The sequence below is a fragment of the Myotis davidii genome, unplaced genomic scaffold (genome assembly GCF_000327345.1).
Source record: "Myotis davidii unplaced genomic scaffold, ASM32734v1 scaffold77, whole genome shotgun sequence".
NCBI classification, from domain to species: Eukaryota; Metazoa; Chordata; class Mammalia; order Chiroptera; family Vespertilionidae; genus Myotis; species Myotis davidii.
In genome coordinates this window covers 3,202,857-3,230,337 of record NW_006289713.1, presented here as the reverse complement: position 1 = coordinate 3,230,337, position 27,481 = coordinate 3,202,857, and the positions used below count along the sequence as shown (strand labels likewise).

The following is a 27,481-nucleotide window of genomic DNA, read 5'->3' as shown; positions in this document are numbered from 1 at the left end:
CGCGGCTTCCCGGCGGCAGAGGGGGGCGTACGGGGCCTTCTGGGGAGCAGGCAGCATTAGCCTCGGGGCGGATCCGGCCCAGGGCTCCCCCCTGGATGAATGAGGATTTCAGGGTGTGTTTCCCTCTCCCCCTATACTTTTTTTTTTTTTTTTGCTTTTTCTGTGGTTTAATCCTTTTCAAATGTGACCTTAGTTTTTTGCTTTGAAGACTACCCCTCCCCGTCCCGTCCCGTGCCTTCCACGTCCACTGTGAGCGGATTGCATACATTGCCTTAATAGAGGGCTGATTTGTCTGATGAGATGGCAGGGATTGCCTTGATATTGGAGAAATAAATATTCCCCGAAGAACTGTCAACAAGAGTGACTTCCGAGGATGGAGAGCTCGCCTCTCCCGACCAGGGAGGCCCAGTTTAGCGTCTGGAAGTGGAACAGGTGGTTGCTCGATAGTTGGTGTGACCTGTTCTCCCCAGATGTCCGCCGAGGACTGTGCGCTGAGACCCGACTGCGCTGGTAGAACGAGCACTAAACTAAACCAGTTGGTGAGAGGGCAGAGCTGTAACTGGAAGTTTGGGAAACAGAAAAATAACGGGATAGTTGAGTGGTCTTCAGTGAGGGAAACGGTACATTAGAAAATAGATGATTGGATAACGTAACGTCCAGCTTTTAGGACAACCCTGGGTACAGATAGCCAGCGGTAAAAGGAAACTTGAGAACTGCCTGTAAAGTTCTATCTATCCAGCTCCGTTTCCCCTTTGTCTTGCAGTTAAAATAATATGTTGTTGTCATGTATTCTATCATGGGCTTTAAAACACACGCACACACACACACACACAGAGACACAGCTGCCATTAATGTGCCCTGGCGGGGACTGCTAATCATCTCCAGTGTTTCTCATCACAGCGACCCAGTGAGCTACTGTCCTGTTTTATGGATGAGGTGACAGATCCAGAGGTTAAGTGACTTGCCTACGACACACAGAGCCAAGGTTTGAATGTTCTTAAAAAATTAAACGTACGTGTATTTAATATTTTAAAGAAATGAACACAATGAAAGACTTACAGAGAAAAACAACAGTCCCCTGTCCCACCTTTCAGTCCTCCTCCTTATATATCTTTGTTGTTTCTTCAAGAAGTTCTTAATAGCTCTAAATGATAGGCTGATACTAATTTTACACATTTTTCACTTTACGCTAGCATGATTTAGCTCTTAATATATTTTTTCTATCTGCCGAATTCACTGTTTCAGTTAACTCAAATTGGAACTATGTAAATACTGTTTGTTAATGCATTTTCCTTCTAATTCAGCTGTTTGTTTTTTCTGTTGTTTGTAATGGCCTTTCTCTTTGTGTTTCCTGCGTCCATTGACTCCTTACAGTGTTTTAACCCTTTGAGTGCCAACCAATATCCTAGGAACTATGCTAAAATTGCCAAGGCATTTTTGCTGATTTTACAGCAGTTTAGGAAAAATTTATGAGTCGCAGGTAAATGAAGTTACATATTCAAAAACCTAAGGAGACCTTTACTACATTTGTTTTCTGCATTTAAGTGCCATCTGTCAATAAAGAGTGAACTACTAGCATCTAACAGTGACGCTGCAGGAGGAGCAGCACTTTTGGCAAAAGACAGGAGGAGTGTGGTCGTGCTCCCCCGCACTCTAGGGGTTAAACTCTCAATATAGTGTCAAATCTCTTTAACCTTCCTGGTCCCCTCCAACCCTCTGCCCTTTTTTTAACCTGGATTAACTACTCCATGCCAGCACAGGCATCATCCTGATATTTTCCTTTGTTATACATCTGGACTTGTTCAGGACTCCATATTTTAATCTTGGCTTTTTTCATTTCAATGAGAACCTTCGGCCAAGTAGCCTTATTCCTTTTGGCTAACTTTTTAGGATCCTCTTTCGTTTTAGGACATTTCCAGCATGCCAAAGGATGTGCTCTTTGATCCTGGGGTCTTGTCCTTCAGCTCTGGGGAAGTCTCTTGTTTCATTTATTTGAGAATTTCTTCTTCTCTTTTCTCTTTTACAAGTTCCTGTTAGTTTGATAATGGACATCTTGACCTCCTGAATCTATCTTTATCTTCTTCCTGTGTCATTTTATTATATTTGAGAGAAGGCTTCAATTTATCTTCTAATTCTATTTTAAATTAGAGTTCCAGGGCACAGATTTGTGCACCGGTGGGGTCCCTTGGCTTGGACTGGGCCCGCTCACAATCCAGGACCCCTTGGGGGATGTTGGACTTCTGGTTTTGGCCTGATCCCCACAGGCCAGGCCGAGGGATCCCACCGGTGCACGAATTCGTGCACTGGGCCTCTCGGATGCATATAAGATCTTTGGTTAATCTCTTCCCGCCCTCACCCTCCCTCCTTCCCTCTGAGATTCATCAGTCTGTTCCATGTTTACATGCCTGTGCATTGAGCATCTGCCCCCTGGTGGTCAGTGCGTGTCATAGCTACCAGTTGAACAGTCCTTTAGGCTTTTATGTATATAGGTTTTTTATTTCCATAATTGAAATGTTAATTTCCAAGAGTATATTTCTTTTATTCCTTTTTCATAGTAGCTTATTGTTTTTTAATGAATTATCTTCTTGACACTGAGGATACAAATAAGGATTGTTTCTTTTTTGTTTTCTAATTTCTTGTTTCATTTAATGTTGCTGTTGTCTTTTAAAAAATACTGGCTTCTTGCTTCGTATGGCAAATACTCCTCAATTATTGGTAATTGTTGTCTAAAGCAAGAGGAAACTGGCAGATCTGAGTCTGTGGGGCTGGTTTTGAAAATGTGTGGGTTTCCCTTTGGGTGATTGGGAACTTGTGGTTGGACCTGGAATGCCAGATGGCTTGAGAGATTGTATCTGGGCCTTTCAGCAAAAGGAAGACTGCTTTGGTTGGGGGTGTCCCACTTGGTCTAGGCAGCGGTCGCCAACCTTTCAGTCCTCACAGACCACCAGTTGTTCCATGGACCACTGGTTGGCAACCGCTGCTCCAAAGGTTTCCTTAAATCAGCAGTCGCCAACCTATCAGACCTCACGGACCACCAGTGGACCACCTGTTGGCGACCACTGGTCTAGAGGGCCTGTGGTACAGCTCTTCTGTACCAGGACTGTCTTCTGTGTGCAGGCGCGGACTTCGAGTTCTGCTGAGAGTCCTGGGTTTTGGGTCCCAGTATGCTGCATGTGGGCTTAGAGCCCTCCTTTGGTTGTACCCACTCTTGTATGCTCTACCTTGCTGTTTGCTATGTCATCGTTAGATTCTCTTAGTCTGCCAGAAATTTGCAGTCTCTTGTCTGCCTTCTTATTTTCGTTCTTGTGCGTTTATTATATGCTGTTAAATTCATTTTAATGGGATGAGCAGTGATCACATGTGAACAGCCAGTTCCTTACTATGAGCAAGAATTCCAGAACCTGTTCTCATCACGTGCTCCTCTCCTGCCTCCCAGTGGTCTAAGTGACGATGCCCACCGTCAGTGGGACATGGGGCCAGTCATGATCCCCATGGCTGTTTCCATATTGCAAGTGTGGGTGGATGGTGTTTGTTCCCTGTGGAGGTTCTTCTGGCTCTGCAGCCTTTGAGTGGGTGCCAGGCTCAGCTGGGGAAGGTCAGTCATAGATGGGTCTTGTAGCAAAGATTGTGAGTTCAGAGTCTTTAGTCAGCTTTCACTATCAGTGTTCTAGGAGAGCCTTCAGCATGCCAAAGTTTAAGGAATGCCTCTAGTTAGGCAGTGATTATTGAACTGAAAGTGTAATTGTGATGCATTTTAGTCTATTGTCCTTTGAAAGTTGCAGACAGTGAAATACATCAGTTGTGTTTGCCAAGGCCTTGCTAGTGAAGTGGTCTATAGGCCAGCAACATCACCACACTAGGCATTTTAGGAAAATGCATGTTCCCAGGCCCTGCCCAGACATATGGAATTCGAATCTGCAGTTTTGTAAACTTAATTTTGAAGTAATTTTACAAAAGAGTTGCAAAAATTGTTTAGAGGGCTTCCCTGCTCCCTTCACCTACTTCCCCTAATGCTGACACCTTACTACTCAAGTATCCTTAGGAAAACCAAAAAATTAACATATCGGCACAGTTTATTAACTAAATTATAGTTCTTATTGAACTTCATCAATTTTCCACTAATATCCTTTTTCTGTTTCAGGATCTAATCCAGGATCCCACAATTTATTCAGTTATTATGTCTTCTTAAATCTCTAATCCGTGGTATTACATAGCCCAAAAGTATCTTTCCCAAGATATTTGTAGATTGCAAAGGAAAAATCAGTAGCATCACAGTGAAAAAACCCAGCAGATACTGCCTTAACATCACCACTAATAATACATAATAATATCAGGTGTGATCCACTGAGACGAAATGCATACCCTCAGTCTAATCATGAGAAAACTCAGAGGGACATTTGCCAAAATACTGCCGAGTACTTTTCAGAAATGTCCAGTTTTTTTTTGTTTTTGTTTTTCTTAAACATTTATTTTCTCATAGTTTTGGAGGCTAGAAATCTGATATCAAGATGCCAGCAGGTTTGGTTCCTTCTCCAGCCTTTCTCTCTGGTTTGCAAATAGATGGCCACCTTGTATCCTCCCATGGTCTTTCCTTTGTACATATTTGTCTGATGTCTCTTCATTTGTCAAAATTTTCTTATAAGGATACCAGTCAGGTTGGATTAGGGTCCACCTTAATGGCTCATTTTAACTTAACCCCATCTTTAAAGGCCCTGTGTCCAAATACAGTTACATTTTGAGTTACTGGGACTAAGGTTTCAACATGAATTTTTTTGGGGGGAGGACACAATTCAGTCCATAACAGGTGACAATATGGCAGATTTACTTTTCCTAAATATTTTCTACAATTTCTATATAATGTTTTAATATTTTACAAGGAGCCTAATATTCTTCCTTTATAATAAAAGCCAAATATGCTAAGTGTCGGGTCCTCCATCCAGCCAATCAAAGTGTAATATGGTAATGGTATGCTAAGGCTGCTCAGCTGCTTGCTATGACGTGCACTGACCACCAGGAGGCAGGCAGTCAACTGGTCGATGGGTCACTATGACGTGCACTGACCACTGGGGGCAGACGCTTCGACGGGTAGGTTAGCTTGCTCTGGGGTCCAGGCAGTTGGGACTGAGTGAGACATGTTGGACACGCCCTGGAGTCCTCCTGCAGTCCCTCCCTGGCTGGCCAACCTCCCGCATTCCTCCCCGGCCCCGATCGTGCACTGGTGGGGTCCCTTGGCCTGACCTGCGTCCTCTCGCAATCCGGGCCCCTTGGGGGATGTTGGAGGGCCGGTTTTGGCCGGATCCCGCAGGCTAGGCCGAGGGACCCACTGGTGCACAAATTCATGCACCAGGTCTCCCCCTCAAGAATGCCCTGGCCGGCCCAGCCTCCGAGTGGTTGCCCCCACCCCAATCGGGGGTGGGACCAGCTGGCAAACCACCTGTGGCCCCTCACGGTAGCCAGCCTGCCCCTGATGGCCGCCATCAGGGACGGGCTGGCTGGAATCCACCAGTGCACGAATTTGTGCACCGGGCCTCTAGTATGTATGTATGTGTGTGTGTCTGTGTGTGTATAATATATATATATACACACATATACATATATGTGCACACACACACATATACATATATACATATATGGCTAATATGCAAAGTGTTCCCTTGGGAGTTTGACCAGGAGACTGGGAGTTCGATCGCTTGCTATGATGTGTGCTGACCACCAGGGGACGACACAGAACATGGCAGGTGACCAACGGCAGTGGGGTGTTGAGGGAGCGAGGGAAGGAGGAGGCGGGGAACCTGATAGGTTCTGATCACTGGCCAGGCCTAGGGACCCTACCATGCACCGGGCCTCTAGTTATTTTATAATTTGGAAAAGCAACAATATTAGAACAAAAGTATTTGTGTTTACATTTAAAATACAGTTAGATTCTATGTGTGATATAGATTTTTCATTTACATGAAATGTCTTCTGGGCATTTGAAAGTCAAGGGATGCCGGACAATTATTGTGAAGGATTAACCCAAGAATTACAGGATGTACAGCGCCCCATCCCCTTACAGTTGCCAGTGGCACCTTTTCTCCATCACTTGAGCAAACAAAAAATATCTCCCATGGTTTAAAAAAAGTCCATTGATCATCACCACTTTAAAGTATAATTTTATACTAATATTTGCAAATGTTTTCTCACCCCTTTAACAGAGGAAGAAATCATGCTAATTACCTTTGGCTGTGCCAGTGGGAAGGTTGTGTCTCAATACTGGCAGCTTGATAGCTAAAGTTGTCGAAAGACAATGAAGCCTCTTTTGCTGCAGTTTATCCAAATTACAGTCTTGATGCTCAGGAGAAAATATAATAATAGCAAACGGGTAGTGAACCCTGAATATATGCCAGACACTGTCCTAGTTCTCTACATATGCAAAAATTCATTTATTTGCAATAACCCTGTGAGGTAAACGCACCTGAATTAAGCACTTTACGAATATTATGGCATGTGATCGGCACAGAAAAAATGAGATTGCTACAGATTTGGAAACTAAGGCTCAAATCTCTCTTGGGAAGCAGACAGCTTATATGTATATACTTTATTACATGTACAAAATAATGTCAAACAATCAAAGTTATTGCCACAATGAAAATGTAGAGAACCAAAGAAATGCTGTGAATATATTTTCTAAATTGATTTAAGTTAGCAGTCAACCACTTACTGAATATTGTGAGGTTCTGAGTTACTTATCTAATAAGCTGTATTGTGGAGAAGTGACATACTGGTTTCCCCCAGAAGTTATTGTAAAACAACTCAATTGGGCTAATAGTAGCCCCAATTTTGTGAACTGATTTCTCTCCTAAAACAGAAGCAATATTGTGACAAATCCAATAAAAGGCTTTATTTTTATTTTTTTTGTTTGTTTGTTTTATTTTATTAAGAGAAGGCAGTTTCAGAGATTTTTGAGAAAACTAATTTTTATGCCCTGAATTCTTGGGGCATCACCTACTTGGTGTAATTGTTAGTATCAGCTGAAGTAAAATCTTACAAAGGCTGTCAGAAAATGCATAAAAGGCAAATAGGTATGGTTTCTAGCATACCCATACTCTTCTGTTGTGGCTTAAAGTTGATTACAAATAATACTTCAGGAAATAAACTTCAGGTTTTGATATAATTGGAAAAAATTATAAACTTTTTAATATGTTTTATTGATTTTGGAGAGAAGGAGAGAGAAGGGAGAGAAAGAAAAAAACATCAATGATGAGAAAACCATCAATCAGCTGCCTCCTGCATGCACCTTACTGGGGACTGAGCTTGAAACCTGGGCATGTGTCCTGACCAGAAATCGAACTGTGCTGTCTGGTTCATAGGTCGACACTCAACCACTGAGCAACACTGGCTGGGCAAAAATTATAAATTTAATAAGCTTTTCCTGTTTTTTTTTTTCTTCCGTATTCCCTCTCACCACATAGTAGTCTGGGGATTTTTGTCTGATCCACTGTTTTGAGTTAAATGCATTTGCTTTTTTCTTGGTTGATTTTCAGGATAAAGCATACAGTTGTTTATCTTAAAACTTAGACTCTTCACAAACATTTTCCTTTTATTATTGTAAAGCAACACATCAATGTAAAAGAACATTCTGAAAAAACCCCTGTAATCCTACCACATTAATGTTATATATCTGAGAATATTTTTCCAGTTTTTATCTGCAAAAGATTTTTAACATAATTTGTCTACATATGTACATAACATTTTCAGTGACTTTTACTTAAAAACATGACAGTTATTTTCCCCATTCCATACTTCTCATGATAATCTAATCCATTTCTTTGAGTGGATGTATCATAACTTGCTTAGCAGTTTTTTTATTGTTGGTCATTTAGGTTGTTTCTAGTTAACCTATAGATGGAATGTGGCCATTAATAGAAGTGCCAGTCTTGAAAGACAGGGAAAGACTCTCTCTGCATTTAAAAAGTTGCCAGGGTTGCATATTCACTCTGATGTTGAAGAAATGCTTCTGTGTTAGATGGTTGTCAAGGAAATAAGAAATAATGAACCACAAATCTTGTTTTGTGTGTTGGTTATTTAGGTGTGCTAGGCACAAGTTCTAGATGATTTTTCATTAATGATTTATTGACAAGATCTGTTATAGCTTATTAGCTTTAGTTTTTCCTTATGATCTTCATCTGTACTACATGTATCCTGAAAACATTAGCTATACAATTAAATATGTTACATGACGGTACAAGACTGACTTTTAAATGCCCATGTACAATAAACATTTTCTCATCTGAAGAAAAGATTTCTGGGGGAAAATACACATTAAGGGTCTCAATGAGAATGTCTCCGATAAAAGTTTTAAAAGCCCTCCCCAAACCAGAAGTAAATAAAGATTGTTATTGTGTTCTCTGATTTCACATAAAAACAAAATCACATAATGAATTGTTTGTCAGAAGTGCTCTGAACCATTCTGAAATATTCATTTTTGGGGATATGAGGAGTTTTAGGATTTGGAAAGCAAATATTGAGTGGGATTACATGGTTGCAATTTGCTCTTAAAAAGCTATACTTGTCTTCTTGTTCATGGACAGTTTTGGAGCTCATTTAGCACATCACAGAACAAGAATCCTAGCAGTCATCTCTGCCTTCGCAAATAGTTTTAAAAATAACTTCTAGGCTTCCCACTTTTGTGCAGGATGTGAAACCACTTAAAAATGAGAGCCTCAGCTTCTCATCTCATTTATGCCCTCTGCCTTGCCTTTGGCTCTGTCCACTGTCCAGGGCTGTGCGCAGCCTGTCGCCATGGGCGAGAGGGTGCCTGTCCTCAGTCCTAAAGTCAAGGAGCAGAAGGCATGCCCTTGACCCCTTCCCACTCCCATTGCAGGGGCGAGGTTGGGCATCACCTCATAGTGCTCCAAAGGAAGTCTCTTAAGTGGGAGTGGAGCTTGGCACCAGCGCCTAGAGCCTCCCATTGCTTGAAACCTGTGGATATTTTGAATTAAAGTATGATAGAACCATTTACTTCTAATCCACAAGCAGATAGTTTGCCCCAAATGCTGTAAAATCGGTTCCTATTTTGAATTGACATATCAGCATTTTCCACATTTACCCATAGTTAGGAACTGTCTGATGTGATTAAAATGTTTTGGATTATCTACCTCCATGATGGAGTGACAGTAAAGTTCACTTTGTCTCTTTAAGAAGCCTCACGTTGGGCAGGGTGGGGTGTGAATGATGAGGTGCCCCAGACAGGTAACACACAAGGTGGGATTTCTTAAAAGGTATGAGCATGGAAGAATAAAATCGGCCAGAGAAAGTGAAGAGATAAGAATAGTTTTTTTAGTTAAATCCCTGAAAAAGATAAGTGGAATTGAATGTGGGGAAATTGACTACCATTACCTTGTCCTAAGTTATTTTTATATTAGCATTTTAAATAGTTGAGCACAAATAAGGCATCAAACGTGAAAGTTGGGCAGAGGGCCCAGGTTGGGGTGGAGGCCTGGCTATTCTTGTTACAGAATTTACCAGGTGACCAAAAAATACACAGGGAGTACTCGGAGATTCAGGAAAACCTATTTATTTCCGAGTGAGTGAATACGGAGGATGCTTTCCCTTTATACCCTTTGGTTTCTTTGTCCCCCGAATATGGCAGGCTTCCGGATCTTTCGTGGGCTTTTCGAAAAGCCCCCTGTGTTGGGATGGGGGACGTGAGACCACACCCAAAGGCCTGGCCTGGCACAGTGCTGATAACCCCCTTTGGTTATGGCCTCGGTAAAATGGGAGTGTTCTGGGAAACTGGTTCTGCAAGACAGGACAAGCATCAGCGGAGTTAGTTATCGGCTAGTAGGAGTGTGTGTTGGGAGGCAGGTTACTGGCACAGATTCAGATTGCTAGCCCCCCCCGCCACCCCCCACCCCCATGTCTTATTTTCCCCTTCGTTCTGACCAGAGCGCTATCGGGAAACCTGGGCCTGCGTCGAACCAGTCAGCCTGTGGACTTTGTGATTGTACTGACAAACCTTTTAGTAATAGATTTACATTGTGTGCTTCAAAAGCTGCTGCTTGTAGTCTCCAGTGATTTTCCCTTTTTCCTTAAGGTGGAAAATCATCAAATAACTTGAAGCAAAGGTTAACCTTTCTGAATTAGAAGTGGGTTTGGATAAACTGGCAGTGAAAACATAGTATGTGTGCTGCTGGCATTTCCTCATTGGTGTGAACTACATGTCCTCTGAACATGGCCAGGGACACAGGCATCTTAATCTTCCTATATGGAGCAGGGAAGAACTCCAGCTGCAGTTCCTGCTGTCACCATGCAGTGCAGCCCTGCAATTCCGTTGGTAGGTGGGTGGCCAGGTTGGGACTTCTGTTGCCAAGCCTGCCTTATGGATACTCTCATCAGTGGGCCTTGGGAGCAAAGCACTGTGTTAGGCTTTTATGCCCAGAACACTTCTCCGAAGATGCCAAGTAGTTCACAACCCACGTGTTTAGACTGACTGACAAAAAAAAAAGGCTGGTGTTCTGTTAACCATTTAAAAGTTGCAGCTGTCAGGGGGCAAGCACAGTTTTCAATTAATTGAAATTACACATTTTAATATTTACAGGATTTAACTAATTTCACTTTTTATTTTTGCAAAATGAGGACTTACTATTTATTGTTATTTTAAATTTGTGTAATTTAAATTTGTATAATTTGTATTTGTATAAAATGCAGTCATACTATGTTAGGGAGGAGAAAGGAAGCTCAAGGGCGTACAGTAAGCTGAAAGCAAATACATACTGCTAGGGGTTCCCTCCACACAGAGCTGTTAATAAAAAATTCTGTTCAGCTTGCTTCATGGATTCTCCCAGGATCATTCAAGAGTCAGTAAGGCTGCTTTGCCTTATTGGGATGTCTGTGAATCCACTAGAACCTGAATCATAAATTGCTCTTTGTAGCTAACAGGAGGTGGATCAGCAAGAACCAATCCAGGCCTCTAGATAACTGAACAATCCTATAATAGCGGAGGCACCTCTAAGGAGGTCAAGATTACTATTCTTCAAAAATTGTCTTTAATTTCTTTATCCTTCAGTCTCAAGAGGCAGTTTCAAGATTCTGTAGATGCTGCGGACATCATTAAACACGAGGGCAGAGGCCAACAAACATTTTCTGTAAAAGGGTCAGAAATATTTTTGGTTTTGGGATCTCTGTCACAGCTGCTCAACTCTGTTTGCCCTCAGAAGGTGGAGGCCTGAATGGGGATGACTGTTTTTCAATGAAACCTACCTACAAAAACTGACACCAGGCTAGATTTGGCCCTTGGGCTGTAGACTAGACTAAAAGTTCTACTGCAAGTTGGAGAAAGAAATCATGGTTGTAAGTTCAATAACAGTATGATGATCGTAAAGCATACTTCAGCTGGTGCCAAGCACTGTGCAAAGTGTCATTTTAGGCATTACTCTCTTAGTCTCCTCCAGCATCCATGCTCTTCACTGCTGACTTGGAGAGTTTGGGGGCAATCTGGGGGGATCCACTGAACCATCTGAGAGTGTAGGTCAGAATCTTTTAGTTTATTTTGAGAAAATGTACTTGGAAAGAAATTGTCAGTGGCAGCCTCTTAGAAGTATAATTAGCATTGGCAAAGTCACCTTCAAATGAAAATGCTTCTATCCATCCTCACTACCACTTTTTTGGAGAAAAAGCCTCAACATCTCTGTAGGATTTTTTTTTCCAGGCTTAGAAGTTGTAAGAATTGTACAAAGAATTATATAATTTCCTAGATTCTCAGATGTTAATATTCTATATTTGCTTTACTGTTTCTATAACTCTGTGTATGTGTGTGTGTATATATACATATTTTTTCCTGAAGTTTGACATAATCTCTTTTAACTACTTACATTTAAAAAAATATATATATATATTTTTAAATATATTTTTATTTCTTTCAGAGAGGAAAAGAGAGGGAGAGAGAGAGATAGAAACATCAATGATGAGAGAATCATCGATTGGCTGCCTCCTGCATGTCCCATATTGGGGACCGAGCCAGTAACCTGGGCATGTGCCCTTGACTGGAATTGTACCTGGGACCCTTCAGTCCACAGGCCAACTGAAGCAAACTGGCTAGGGCAAGTATCTGTTTCTTAAAAAGGAGGACATTCTTATATAACCACAGTCCAATTATTAAAATGAAGAATTTATCATTGATGCAGCTCTATTATCTAAGCAACAGATCTAATTCAGATTTTACTAATTATCTCAATAATGTCCTTTATACTGAAAGAAAAGGGGACTCTTTTATGAACTTAGATGAATATATTTTCCCCCAAGAATATTTGGCCCCCATGATGATACTGTGGTGGATGTGTCTGCCAGGGCCGTGTGTGGTCAGCCAGTGTCTGCCACATGACCTTAGCAGGCCTGTCCATGCTTTTGTCCATTTGCTGCTTTAGATCATGTTAACTAGTTCTCCTTGGTTATCCACTCTGCCTCTGAGGGATTGCACTTGTTTGACATCTGTTGTGTGGGTCAGAAATGTCTGGAATGGTCCCTGCATCTGTATCTGCCACCTGCCATTGTAAACTTTGTTTTTTGTTCTAATGACTGCTCAGGTCGGGAGCTAATTTTCTCTTATTTTTATGTTGCTGGTTAGGATTATAAATTCCCTTAACATTTTGGCATAATCTAGTTGTTTGGTTTGGATTTTGTAAAATTGTGAGGTGGACAAAGGAGATTAGGACATTTAGCCCTGAACTGCTGACCACCTCCCTCCCCAAGCTTTGCAGTATGAGGCCATAAACAGGAGGAACAGATGGGTGATAAAAGGATTTCAGTTTTCAGAGGGAGCTGAGAGATGGATGGATGCACAGGCCCAAACTCCAGGGAAAGGAAACGGGAACACATGGTGATGGCTAACATGTGGGCTTAGTTAAGGACACAGAATGTGTTACTGTGGGAGTGTGCTGTTTCCCCCATCCCACTTCACTGCTCTCTGGTCTCATGTCCCCCTAATATTCATGGTGAATGTTTCAGATAAGGGGAGCATTTAGGGATGGGCCTATTTCTGTGAAATGGGAACACACCTACATCAAAGGTTGGGAAGATTAAATGACATAATGTTTAATATAGTGTTTATGATTCAATAAATGGTAGCTCCTATAATTATTGTTATCAACTTTACCTGTCAGGTCCTATATCTTTTTATGCTTGCCAACCTCAAATGGTGCTGATTTAATTGGTAGAGGTTTTGCATATAGTCTGAATTTTGTCTGTGATAAACTTACATCATATAATTTTAGATATTTAGAGTTTGACAGGAGCTTAGAGGTATTGTAAATTAGTACAAGTTGCTAATTAAAAGCTTGGCTGTGGTTGTAAAGTATACACTTGTTAACAAGTGCAAGAACCTACGATAACTGCACTTCTGTGAGGAACCTGCCAGTACCACCTGTAGGCCCACACTCTGAGGGCGTGGAATCACAGCCCCCTGACCCAGCAGAAGTCCTTAATAGTCTTTAGAACCCTCCTGTTCTCTCCAGGGAAGTGACCTTTCTGTTGTACTTTTTATTGTAAATTGTGATTACTATATGGTGTTGTAATTTTGGTGTATTATTTGATATTCAGTGATAATTTTAAATTCTATTAGATGATTTTAGACAATTTGTGATGTTGAGTATGAATTTGTACTGTGTTAGGGCCAATATTTCTTATAAGAACAGCTGAGTGGCTCAGTTGGTTGAGCATTTATCCTGTGCACCAAAAAGTTGCCTGTTTGATCCTTCGTCCAGGGCATGTGCGGAAGGCAACCAATCAATGTTTCTCTTTTTCTTTCTCAGCATGTCCTTGGGTGAGGCTTTAAAAAAAAAAAGGAAAAAAAAAAAGAACATTTTCCATATGTCAGTGGAAAAATGACTTTAAAATTTTACCTCTAATTCAGTATCTGATTATAAAGTGAGCTATAGTTGAATTTAAGTATATAAATATCAAAATCAATATAATATCTCTCTGAAACATAACTTTTTTCAGTAGAGGTACAAACATTGACTTATGTCATTTAATTCATTTTCACATCTCTAAATGTTTTTCATTTTAACGGTAAAATATAGAGGTATAAATGCAGTGAAAGTGTAGGAGAGAGCATCAACTGTGGTCTCCAAATACGGGGGGGGGGAGGGGGGCAAAAGTAGCTTACAGTTGTAATACAAATATATAATACAATAATGAATAAATAATAATACAAGATTAAACTGTTTCATGTACTCACAACTGTAAACCTACATTCCCATCATGCCCACCACTGTATTTAATGTTTTCACTTAAAAATTTTTTTTACAAAAAAATTTATTTCATAGAGGAAGGGAGGGGGGGGACATCAGTGATGAGAGAATCATAGATCAGCTGCCTCCTGCATGCCCCACACTGGGGATGGAGCCCACAACCTGGGCATGTGCCCTGAACCTGGTTCAGAGGTCGGCGCTCAACCACTGAGCCCCACCAGTTAGGCTTCTCTTGACCTTCTAAAATTAGAAGATAATTAAACCAAGATTCCTCTTGTCCTTGCAGCAGAAGGTTTGAAAGAGCTGTCAGGGCATCAAGGCATGAGCTTCAGGATTATCTGTGTTTGCAGGATCATTTGAACCTGAAGATCATTACTTTCTTCACTAAAGCATTTGTGGATGACTCCTGTGTGCCCAGCGTGGTGCTTGTGTTAGTGATGATCCAAGGCAGAGAGCAATTGTTTTTACATTAAAGTGAGACTTTCAGCCACTAGAGGAGCCATTACAGCCCAAAGCAGCTGTAGACAGTATGCAACAGCTGGGCGTGGCTGTATTCCAATAAAACTTCACTTGTGGACACTGAAATTTGAGTTTCATATAATTTGACATTTCAAAATATTGCTTTTCTTTTGATTTGGCTCATGGGTTGTACAAAACAGGTAGAGGGCCAGATTTGGCCCATAGGGTCATGGTTTGCCAACCATTGGCTTAGAATGCATTTGTTGGGTGATTAAATAAAATGAGATTATATACAGGCAGGCAGGAGGTAACCAGACTAGGAAAGGCTTGAAACCTGGATGGAGGAGTTTAGATGTGCTGCCATCAGCAGAGGAGGGCCATGGAAGGTGCTGAGCTGGGCTCTGAGAGGATGAGCCCTCCAGAAAAATCACTCTGGAACTTAGAGGATGGATGAGAGAGGATTGGCTTCCTGCCTCAGCCATGTGTAACTTTGGGAGGGACAAAGGGACACTCATTCTGTCAGATCAGTGGACTCAGCTTTAGAGTGTGTCCCAGAAAGATGATGCCTACACATCAGACTGGAGGCAGGGACTGGGCAGGAGGCCAGTTCATGGATAATGAGGCACTTAGCAGACCAGGTGCAGTGGGAGAGAGGAAGAGAGAAAGTCAGGTTGGAATCAATAAGCGTGAAGAAACTATAGGATAGGGTCTGGTGATGGTTGGATACTTATGGGTAACAGAGCAGAGAGAGTTAAAAAAAAAAAAGGTGCGGGGTTCTTTCTCAGAGGGGTTGGTATCTCCTTGATCAATATTCTTGGGGAAAAGGAGCTAATAGGGACATGAGAAGAGTTCATCTTTGAAAATATTGGAATAGATTTCATTGTCTGTTGTCTTATGGGCATAGGGTTGTTTGAAATACTGGACTCGGGAAAGTCGTTGGTGCGAGTTTAAGGTGGCAAAATTTTGGGAGAGATGGTTGTCAGTTCCGTAATCAAAGTGAGTGCCTGCCAGCACCCTCTGGGAGACAATGCCTTCCATTGTGCTGCTCTGTTTCCTGAAGGCCCGGAAGGGGCCGCACAGGCACCTGCAGCCTGTTGGTTAGTCACTGCACTGCAATTGGAGTGGCCCATGTGACATGGAGCCAGGGGGGTGGACATGCTCTGCAAGGGACAGCTTTCAGAGGAGGACAGAGGTCTCAAGTGGACCCTGGAGCAAGGCCCCAGGAAAGGGAGGAAGGCATGGATGGGTGGCCTGAGTGAAGAAGAAAAAGAAATGCTGATGCTAAAAGGCAGTCAGAAATTGTTTACAGGGCTCTTGTCTGGTCTCTTGGAGAAAAGTTCCAGTCCAACAGCAAGTTTGGAAAACAGATTTTTGGGGGGGATTCAGAAGGGAGTGGGAAGAGACAATGTTTGTGGATGGGCTTGGGCTCTAGAACATGTTCTAGGAGTTTGGCACAGAAGAGATGTGATGATGGTGGCTGGTGGCAGGCAGAGTGGATTGGAGAGTTTTATTTTTGTTTTTATCTAAAGACTGACTTATTTTAAAACCTTTTATTTTGTAATAATTTGAGATTTGCAGATAATAGCAGAGATAGTACAGCTTGTTCTTGTGTACCCCACACCCAGTTTCTCCCCGTTAACAACATGCACCACCATGATGTGGGACAGTGTTTGCCAACATGAAGCTCTCCAAGCTCTGCTTGATGGAGCGTGAGCATGTTTCACTAAATCAGTGATTTTGTGCTACCTCCTCCTAACTTTAACCTAGAGAAAAGTTGCTGAAGAGCACAATGAATATACACGTGTATAGCCTTCATCTAGATCAGTGGTCCTCAACCTTCCTAATGCCTCGGCCCTTTAATACAATTCTTCATGTTGTGGTGACCCCCAATTTCATTCTTACAAATTGAACATAATTAAAGCATAGTGATTAATCACAAAAACAATATGTAATTATATATGTGTTTTCTGGTGGTCTTAGGCGACCCCTGTGAAAGGGCCATTCGACCCCCAAAGGGGTTGTGACCCACAGGTTGAGAACCGCTGATCTAGATTCACAAAGGGTTAACATATGTGTGGGTTTTTTTCCTGTATTTGAAAGTAAGTTAGAGAGCTCACCTTATTTTATCCCTAAATGTTGAGCACTCATGTCTGAGAGCAATGACATTCTTTTACAAAACTACACATAAAAAATGAACAATAATTCAGTGTTACTAAAGATTCCGTCCATATTTAAATTTCCCTTGAAACTTTTATGGCTGAACCCCACCCCATCCCCAGGACCTTACTTCATCTGGCAGGTCTCCTTAGTTAATTGAGAGCAGACCTCTGCTAGTTCTGTGCCATGGACTTTTGAAGACTCCCAACCAGTAGACCTACACCTCTGACCCCTTTGCTCTTGCTCTGTCCCCTCCTGACTCTCTCAGATCTCCCCCAGTTCTGGGCAGCCTTCCTTGATCTTCCAAGGCCAGGGTAGCTGCCTCAGTCTGTGTTCCCCTAATGCTGTTTTAGCTATGGCTAAGCAGTAGATCCCAAGTTTTACTTCTTAGTATGCATTTTAAGGGTAGGGTTACATTCTCCTCTCTTGTAGCGTATGTTTAGTTGTATGTATGTGCAGTGTGTGCCCAATGATTATTTTTTAAATAATCTATGAATGAACGCAGTAAGATCACAATACTAATTGTGTAAAAGAGTTCATAAGAGACTTATTAAAGTTTGACTTGGAACTACGAAATAAGATTAAGGTGTTTTAGCCTACAGTCAATTGTACATTATTAGACTTATGCATCTTTGGCAGTTGTAGTATTTTATTTGATCAGAACAGATGATACTTCACAATGTAAGTAATTTAGTAGCTGTCAGGGAAGATTAAAATATATGGGTGTTATATATGTAAAAACCAAAATTTTTGTTGCAAGGTATATGCAGGCTTCTGCAATATTAGTTATATTTACCGTTGGCAGTTGGTAAACCAAGTAAAAGTTGCTTTTAAATGCATTTATAGTTTATATTTTATAGTAGGATTAATCTGGAATTCACATTAATTCATATGTGGTTCTTAGGTTTTCTTTCTAAAAATGTACCTGATAGCAGTGGTTGTCAAAGTGTGGTCTACAGAACCCCAGGGTGTCCTTGAGACTTTCCCAGAGGGTCTGTGAGATCAAAGCAGTTTTCATAATGATCGTAAGTGGTCATTGCCTTTTTTGCATGTTGATGTTTGCACTGATGGTGCAGGGTCAGTGGTGGTGAAACTGATGCTGCTTTAGCACAGTTGAGGCTGAGGCCCCAAGCTGCAGTTGTGCCATTGTATTCTTTACTGCCATGCAATTTTTAAAAAATTGTATTCACCTAAGAATGTACTTGATGAAGCAGGGTAAATCTCAACCCAGTACACCTCTTTTTAAGACAGAATGTATGTGGAAAGCAGTTGTGCTGCATTTTGGAGTTAGAGGATTCCCTCAAGGACAAGTCCTGCAATTATTTGAGTTGCTAGCTGAACTAGCCACTTTTTTTCATGGACCACTAGAAAAGAATAATTGACAAACTACCAGCTTTCCTACTAAGTGAACAAATTCAGCTTGCCACTTCAAGGAAAGCAACTAACACAATTGCCAGTGATACAGATTGAACTTTCAAGTGAAATTGGAATTTCAGAAAGCTTGTATCTGCTGCTATGAGCCTGATAGCTTCCTAATACTTAAAGACTTTCTGATGTGATCAGTGCTCATATCAATGAATGTAATGCTTTTGATAGTATATTATAAACAACATTCAGAACTCAGTGAATCTGTATTTTCCAGATGACAAGTGCATTGTGTTTCAAAATCACACTTGTGTAAAGGTCCATTTAAAGGGCAGTACAGACCAATGGATTTTAAAGTAATAGCATACAAAAAGTTCACTGATATGGTTTTAGATTTCACATTGCAGCAAGCCTTTAGGAAAAATAAAACACTTGTTGAGTTTTGGTATTGTATTAAAGAAGAATATCTACAATTAGCTGAAGGTTATTAAAATATATACTCTTAAAAAATAAAATAAAATACATACTCTTCCCTTTCCCAGCATGCACCTCTTTGTGAGGCTGGGTTTTCTTCATATGCATCAACCAGAACAATCTATTACAACAGATTGAAAGCTGAAGCAGATATGAGAATCCAGTTGTTTTCCATTAAGTCTGACATTAAAGAGATTTGTAAAAATGCCAAACTGTGTTCCTCTTCTTTAGATTTTGCTGCTTTTGTTGTTTTGGAAACTATAGTTTATTTTCATAAAAATGTTTTGTATGTTAATATGTAATATGTTGGTTTTTATAATTTTAAATGAATAAAGAAATATTCAAACATTTTCTGTTCTAATTTCAAATGTGATAACTATTGATAGATATACCATACAAGCACAGGTTTTGGGCCTTACTAATTTTAAGATGATAAAGGGGGTCTTTAGACCAGTGAGTCTGTGGATTGTGACAGTGAGTGCTGTGAGATCAACTTAAATCCATTTTCTTCTCTTTTCTGCATTTGTGGTTTATATTTGAGGAGGTTTACATATTTTGGAAAACATGAATAAAAGTGACTAATTTAATCAAACATTAAATTAGCTCTCTCAGGCTAGTTTGATCTTTTCCTAATTTTAAACTCAAACATTTTTTGGGAGGGGGGGCTGTCTTAAAGAAGAAACAATATGGCCTGAATTTTCCTCATTGGAAACCATAGGAAGAAGTATTTCTTGCTTCCTAATTTCCTAGTTTATTACCAGTCATTTAGTCAAATTGCTCTTTGTTCCCTATTTCATCCTTTGCATATTTCCCCTCCCACCCCACACTGATTTTGGGAGAAAAATAAGTAAACTGAGTCTTTCCCCTATATCTCAGTTTAATAAAAATTTGTTTCTTTGCTTACTTCATACCGACTTTTAATTAATTATTTTATTACTCTACTTATATAAAAAAAATTTGACTAGATGGAATGCTCTTTAGTTTCTTGGAGGTTTCCCTGTTCCTGGAGATTCAGCTTTTTAACTAGGCACCACTTAGCTACTTCCTCACATGGGATTGGAAATTACTGTTACGATTTTTATGGCATTGTGGACTTGACATTTGGGTGGGGCGTGGTGGGTGATGTAATGTCAAGAATACAACCATATACCTGTACAAGCACAAGCTTTTGGGGCCTCATTAATTTTAAGGCTCCAGGGATGTGGAGCCTGCTATAGGACCTTGGTGATGGTCCTTCCTCATCACTCCTGTACCAAGTGTCTTTTCTGCAGAATTGTATTCAAAGACGTGTATTTAGGCCCATCTCCCTCTTGTACTTGTTCATGGACAGTTCTAACCCTCAGAGTAATACATTCAGATTATATTTTTGTCATCTGTAAAGTGAAGTTAGGTTAGCACTAGATGACTTCCAAGGCCCCTCCAAGAAATGAAAAGGGTATACCAAGCTTTTTACCCATGACTTGTGGACTGCTTCTCTTTAGCCACTCTTCGTGTATCTGATAAATAAGTCTAGTAGAGCAGGTCACTGCCCTGGGAGGTTATACACCTGGCTACATTGTTCTACCTCCTGTGGAAATCATCTGATCTAAGTCAGACTCAGCATCAGGGTTGGTATCAGAAACTGGTCTATGAAGACCGCCCTAAAAAACTGATGGGAAAATTGTCCCATATGTTGTGACATCCCTAATGAGATGATCCAAGTGATGTCATTTTCACAGAAACTGAGGATATCCCTGTGTCCATACAGCGAGGCTTCGTTTGGTTATTTTTTTCTTGCTGCCATTTTTACATAATGAGAGCTGATAGTTTATAGTGTTCTCTTTTTTAACCTTTACTGCTGAAGCTAAGCTTATTGCTCAGTCACAGGAGCTTTTCTTTTATTCCTGTTTTAATGACCTTGTGAGTTTATTGTATGGGTGTCCAAACTTAAAGTTTATTTAAAAATTAAAAATAAATTTGCAGTTCTGTATTTCAGCTGATGAACAGCTGCTGTGTCTTTTGCTGATGGCTGACAAGCAGCTTGTTGTATTTTTACTGTTAGCGGAAAGTGTAATTCACATGAAGTTCACAGTTATAAACTAAATAGCTTCGTGACTTAGTAATGGTACATTCCTATTGAAATCAAAACATAAATTGAAAGAACTTTGAAGACCTAATCCATGGTTTTTAAGTTGAAATGCTGACCTTCATAGTTCTGCATTGTGTGTAACTATAATCGGCTCTTCCACTAGATTCATCACATGTGTGTTCATTGAGGGCCAGCATGTGCCAACCCTGTGCTAGACAGGAAGCAAAATGAAAATTCCTGCCCTGATGGAGCTGATCTTCTAGTAGGGAAGACAAATGTAAACGGAATGAACATTTAGCACATGTAGTAAGTTGGACAGTAAGTGCTTTTCGAAGAAGTGGGAAGGGAACAGGGAGGTGGGTGCTGGTGGTGGGTGTAATTAAATGGGTGTAATTCAATTACGGAATTGGCAGTAGGTGGTGGAGGGGTAGGCGGGTGTCCGTGTAAGGGCCCTGAGCTGGGTGTACCTGCACTCGAGAGGTCTCTTTGGATAGGGGTGAGTGAGGAGCAGCAGGGAGAGCCTGAGGGACATTGTGAGGTGCTGGCTGGTGGCTTCTGGGTTCTGGGAAAGCCATCCTGAGTAAGCAGAATGCCTTCAGAGGGCTCTAAACAAATGAGGGACAGTCTGGCATGTGTTTGATGTGATCCTGAAAGCCTTTTAACCAGGCATTGGGAATAATTATGGTGTAAAGGCAGAGCAGGAAGGCCCCTGTGAAGGCCAATGCACGACTCCAGATGAGCCCATGCTTATTCAGAGAATTTGCCCACAGATGGAACATGAGAGAGAGAGAAAAACCAAGGACTGAAGGTTTTTGGTCTAAGCAACTGGTGTTACCATAAATTGAGATGGAAAGTCTGGGAGGAGCACTTGGTTGTGGGGTATCGGGTTCAGTTCGGTACTTTGCAGTTGGGACTAGATACCCAGGGGAACTGTCCAGCAGGCTATCTGGAGTTCACGTCTGAGGTCTGAGTTGAAGGGTGAATCAGCCATCAGCACATAGATGGTATTTCAGAATGATTGAGAAGAGGTCCAGCACCTGGCCCTGGTCCTTCCACATCAGGGAGATCATGCACACCTTCAGAGAACCTCTGCAAGACAAGGCCAGGAGAGGAGCCAGGCCAAGAAGGCGAGGGAGGGAGGCTGGCTGTGGAGCAGGTGGGAGTGAGCCCTGGGCAGGTGCTTGTGGGGGCCAGGGCAGGCTGGATAGGGGCAATTTGGTCAGTGGAAAAGCCAGAGTCTGATTGACTGGCTCTAGAGAGAATGTGAAGGGAGGAAATGGAGACACATGTACAGGCAACTCTTGGGAATTCTGCTCTGAAGGGGAGGTGGGGAAGTAGCAGTGCAGTGTGTATTGGGAATGACCTAGGAGGCAGATGGTAAGGGACTTGGAGAGAACTGCTGAAGTACGGGAGCCCCTGGCGGTAAAGAGGGGAGGGTGTACCAGTATCTTTGGATCGGAGCAAGGCCAGGTGGTGCCCATAAGCAGCCACAGGTGGGGTGGCTAAGTTCAAAGGAACTCGGATGGGGGAGAGAAAGCACTGAGGAAGGAGGAGCTGGGGTTTGGAAGGGAGAGGAGAAAGCATGACACAGTGGTCCAGGAGAATGGAAGTGTTCCAGGAAGGGCTGCTTTGTGTCTGCAGCCTCGGACACATCAGCACTAGTGGTCATGGCTGTGTGTGATGGATGCACACAAGTTGTAGGTTATATACTTGTTACTTTGTTTTAGAAAAACAATTTCACAGGTGATAAATGAATATGGGCTTATAGAAAATTCAACAATCCTGAAGGATCAAGAATGAAAGCCAGCTCATTTCAGACACACATGGATATGTGACTATACATACATGCATTTTTAGAAAACAGAATAGGGATCATATACTGTTTTGCAATTTTCCTTTTATGTTCCTTTCTGTTAGTATATTCAGGAGACCTTTCTATTATGGCTCATGCAATCAAACCACTCACTGACATTAGTGTCTGCAATATTTTATAATAGGGTGTACTTTCATTTACCACTCCCCTAAGATTGAGCACTTAGGTTGTTGATTCGGTTGGTGGGCTCTTTTTTCATGTGCCCCCTAGAAGAGGCTCTCTTCAGCCACTTGAGAGGTTAGGATTCAGGGTTTTATGGTGAGTTTGGGGTATTTTCTTAAGCCACTTGTAGAACTTTTAGAAACCAGGAAAAAGCTTGAATTGGGCCCTTGAAAACTTTCCACTAGCCTTCTCTGAGAGACATTTATTTAACCTGGAAGCCTTGGATCATGAATGGGCTTCAGGGTGGCTCATGTGACAGAGTCCAAAATACGTTAGTTTAAAGCAGGGTTCTAACTAGTCATTGCCATTAAAGACATTATTGAACATTAATCTCAGTCCAGTTGTTTTATTATATTAAGACTGGACTGTCCCCAGGACTTCTGAGAACTGGCAAATTTAATCTGCCAAAATGGCAACGGCTTATATTGCTCTGTTCCAGTTTTCTTGGGCTTGTTGCCCTACTTTTCTATTCAAGCCTTCAGTGTTAGCAGAATTTTAAATGACTCTTTATCCTGGCCAGAGAATCGTTTTGAGTAAACAACTTGGATAACGTATGGTGTCCTCATTTGGAAGAGGTTAAGATTCAGGATTTTATGGTGAGTTTGGAGTATTTTCTTGAGCCACTTGCAGAGCTTTCAGAAATCAAGAAAAGGCTTGAAAAAGGCCCCTGAAAACTTTCCACTAGACCAGTGGTTTTCAACCTTCTGGCCCTTTAAAACAGTTCCTCATGTTGTGACCCCCAACCATAAAATTATTTTCGTTGCAACTTCATAACTGTAATTTTGCTACTGTTATGAATTGTAATGTAAATATCTGATATGCAGGATGGTCGTAGGTGACCCATGTGAAAGGCTCGTTCGACCACCAAAGGGGTCGCGACCCACAGGTTGAGAACCGCTGCACTAGACCTTTATGGGAGATAGGTATTTAACCTGGAAGCTATGGATCCAGGGCCATCATGAATGGGCTTCAGGTGTATCACTTAGGTTAAGCTCGGCTGCATGTGACAGACTGCACAATATACATTGTTTTAAAGCAGGTGGTGGTTTATTTTCCTTTCTTATGAGAAAGCCTGAGATAGGCAGTCCAGGAGGCGCGGCAGCTCCATAGATGTGAGGACCCAGGCTATTTGCTTCTTGTTCTTTGCTCCAACGCTCTAGCGCCTGTCCATCCTCATCCCTAGAGTCTAGCAGCAGCAGGAGGGCCATGGTCACTGCCACCTTTCTTTTGATGAGGTGCTGGCGCCGCCATGCACCGTGTCTGAGCTCATGCTCCATAGGCTCAAACTTGGTCAGGTAGCCACAGTGTGCTGTAGGAGAGGTGGGAGCTTTCCTTTGGTGCCCTCATGGCCCTATAAATTAGGGCTCTTACACTGGTATTGGTGAAGCCTGTGAAACTTGGTAGAGTTTTGTCTGTGCAAATTTCCAGGGAAAAGGTCCATGGTTTTTTGTTTGTTTGCTTGTTTTTAATTAAATTCTAAAGCAGACTGTGACTCTAAAATGTTTTAAATCTATCAAGCCAAAGATCAGTTGGGTGGTATCTAACCGAGGACTACCGCCTTCATTACAGAGTTCAGTGTATCCCTTTAATAATTTTTGCTTTGGTTTTTAATTTGGTAAAAAGAAGACTGAGATTATGGCATGAGTAGCTTTGATCTTTAAACTCACCACCAGTTAACCACCAGGTGACTTAGAGGTCATCTTCAGAGGACACACATTTAGCACGACACCTTATTTCCTTATCCTGACAGGTGCTCTGGAGCAGTTGCTGAGGATGAAGGTGGAAGAAACTCCCAGTGTTCAGCACAGGCACCAGGTTCAGAGAATATTACTGGATATAACTGAGGTTGGAATTGAGAATGTCCCCCACAGTTTATGCCTAAATATTTAGTTGTGTTATGCCTAAATATTTAGTTGTCTGGACATCTTCAAAAAGTGTGTGGTGGTTTGTTTTTTTTGTTTTTGTTTTTTTAATTTTGAAAAGGTGATAAATGCACTTGATAAAAAATGCAAATAGTATAAAAGGGTGAAAAGTAAAAAATGGTTTTCTTTTTACCCTTTATGTTCTGGAGAAATTCTGTGCATATTTGTATAGCATTTTTTTTTAAAGTATGTTGTGCGCATCCTGCCCCATTTATATTTGTGTAATACTGCATCTTGGGAGTTGTTCTTAGAGATATTTGCCTCCTTTTACATTTCTTTGAAATTCCATTGTTTGGCTGTGCCATACATTTTGTTGTTGTTGATGTACATTTAGGTTGCATCCATTCTTTTGCTGCTAAAAGCAATGCCTTAGTTGTGTTTTTTTGTTTGTTTTTTTTGTTTTTTGGTATGTAGATCTATGTACAGATATATGAATCTATGTGCTGGAAGGATTCCTGAATAGGGAATGACATGGTCAGGGCTGTGTCCAGTGCATTTTGATAGCTATCTTGCTTGTTGTTCTCCAGGGTTATACTCCCACCAGAAGTGCAGGAGAGCTATTTTTTCTATTTCCCAATACTCTTCCAATACAGTGTACCACACTAAGTGTTGCTTTGGTTTTTTTTTCTTAGCGCCTCCTGTTACACATATGCTGGATCTTCTTTGTCACTATGCTACTTTTTCTTGAACTTTTCATTTCTTTTTAATTAAAAAAATTCCTCCTCTTGTTTTTCTGAAGGCATAATTTATTGTTTATTTGCTCTTGGATTCCTTCTAATTTTCATTTCCAAAACTGTTTTGCCTTTGTTTCTAACCTTTTCTGAGTTCTGTCACTTCATTTTTGAGCTTTTCTCATGATGGTTTATGGTTAATAGTACCATATCATTTCCTTCATGTATTTTAACTTGTTTTGAAATATTAGATTAGCACTTTTCATCTCTTTTGGTAACATGTCTTTTTAGCCTGTTTTCACTGACTTTAGTGGTGGTGGTGGTGGTGGTAGTGGTGTTGTTCTTCTTCTTATTTTTCAGAGAAGCAGGGAGAGGGAGAGAGAGAAATATCAATGATGAGAGAAGAAACATTGATAACATTGATCGGCTGCCTCCTGCACACTTCCCACTGGGGATCAAGCCCACAACCCAGGCATGTGCCCTGACCAGGAATCGAACTGTGATCTCCTGGTTCATAGGTCAATGCTCAACCACTGAGCCACACAGCCCAGGCTATTTTGCTTCTTATTCTCTTTTAATATATATTATGTTTTCATCAGTTGGACCTCAATTTTTTTTTGTTTATTTTGATGTGGAATTAATTTTCCTGACTATTTAGAAGGGAGGCTTGATTTAGAATAGTTTTTCTAATTTCAGTGTTTTAGAGCTCTTATTTTACATGTTTTTTAGGAAGTCTTAAAAAAATTTAGCAGTTCATTTTCTGAACTCTCCTGGCTCTGTTTTTCTCTCCCACCTTTAATTAGACTTTGATTTGTCTCTGTCATTGTTTTCATTGTCCTGTATATTTTGTATTCTGTTTTCAGTCATTTCATTTTAGTGTATTTGGCTTAAAGGGAGCTTTGGATGAAGATGATTATTTTAAAAAATATATATTTTATTGATTTTTACAGAGAGGAAGGGAGAGGGATAGAGAGTTAGAAACATCGATGAGAGAGAAACATCAATCAGCTGCCTCCTGCACACCTTCTACTGGGGATGTGCCCGCAACCAAGGTACATGCCCTTAACCAGAATCGAACCTGAGCCCCTTGAGTCCACAGGCCGACGCTCTCTCCACTGAGCCAAACCAGTTAGGGCAGCCGTGGGCAAACTACGGCCTGCGGGCCGGATCCAGCCCGTTTGAAATGAATAAAACTAAAAAAAAAAAAAAAAAAAAGACCGTACCCTTTTATGTAATGATGTTTACTTTGAATTTATATTAGTTCACACAAACACTCCATCCATGCTTTTGTTCCGGCCCTCCGGTCCAGTTTAAGAACCCATTGTGGCCCTTGAGTCAAAAAGTTTGCCCACCCCTGGGTTAGGGCAAGGATGATGATTTTTAAGAGTTCCTGGACCCCAGAATGTTCTAGGCCTCTGGACTCTATTGCAGACCTCTTGCATTTGTCTTCTCTGGGACTGTGCTCACTTCCTGGTTTCAGCTGCTGTTCTCAGGTTGACACATTACTTCTCTGCTCCCTGCTTCTACCATGATGATCTTGTCACTGTCAGTGGTGTGTCCCCACTTGCTTGCATTTTGGCGTTTGTTAGGAAGAACTCATCACTCAGTTCTGCTATAGACATTGGCCTGGTTTTGCTATCCTAGCTGCTCCCTGTGTTTTTATGGGGGGATTTGAGGAGACTAAAAATCTTTTAGTAAAGGACTCAGTCAAAGTTGCTCTGAGATCTTTTGTTTCTCATCCAGATTGGGGGTTACAATCTCTTTTTTGTTAAGGACAGTTGATGTTTTCTCACCTCATTCAGTCTTGTATGAAGTGATCATACATTTAATTAGTTGGTTACAAAGGAAGACTTAAGAGAGGAGATTTGTTCCTCCTACAAATTGTCTTCCCTATGAAATTCTGGAGCTACCATTTAAGCTGTAGAATTTAAGTCTGGGCAAAAGAGAAGAGGAATCATGTTACTTATAGGATTTAAGAACACATGTGAAACCTGCAAATTAATTTAATGCTCATTGGAACTTACCATTAAAAGTTGCTGTCAGTAGATTCCAACTTGAAAGTAGATGATCTGAAAATTGTAAGTTATCTCTGCTGCCCCACA

The 27,481-nt window shown here is 41.2% G+C and overlaps 1 protein-coding gene across 8 annotated transcripts in view; it reads left to right on the top strand.

Annotated features, from left to right (window-relative positions):
- The first annotated feature begins 250 nt into the window (after positions 1 to 250).
- BANP (BTG3 associated nuclear protein) overlaps positions 251 to 27,481 on the top strand; it is a 147,753-nt gene continuing 120,522 nt past the window's right edge. For 2 of the 8 annotated variants that reach the window (XM_006762205.2, XM_006762203.2), the window contains exons 1-2: positions 258 to 985; positions 24,537 to 24,631. The gene's annotated coding sequence lies outside the window, so the exon portion shown is untranslated. Of the gene's footprint in view, positions 986 to 11,053; positions 11,135 to 24,536; positions 24,632 to 27,481 lie in introns of those variants that run through there. The other 6 variants (XM_006762204.2, XM_006762202.2, XM_006762200.2 and 3 more) reach the window with 6 other exon arrangements.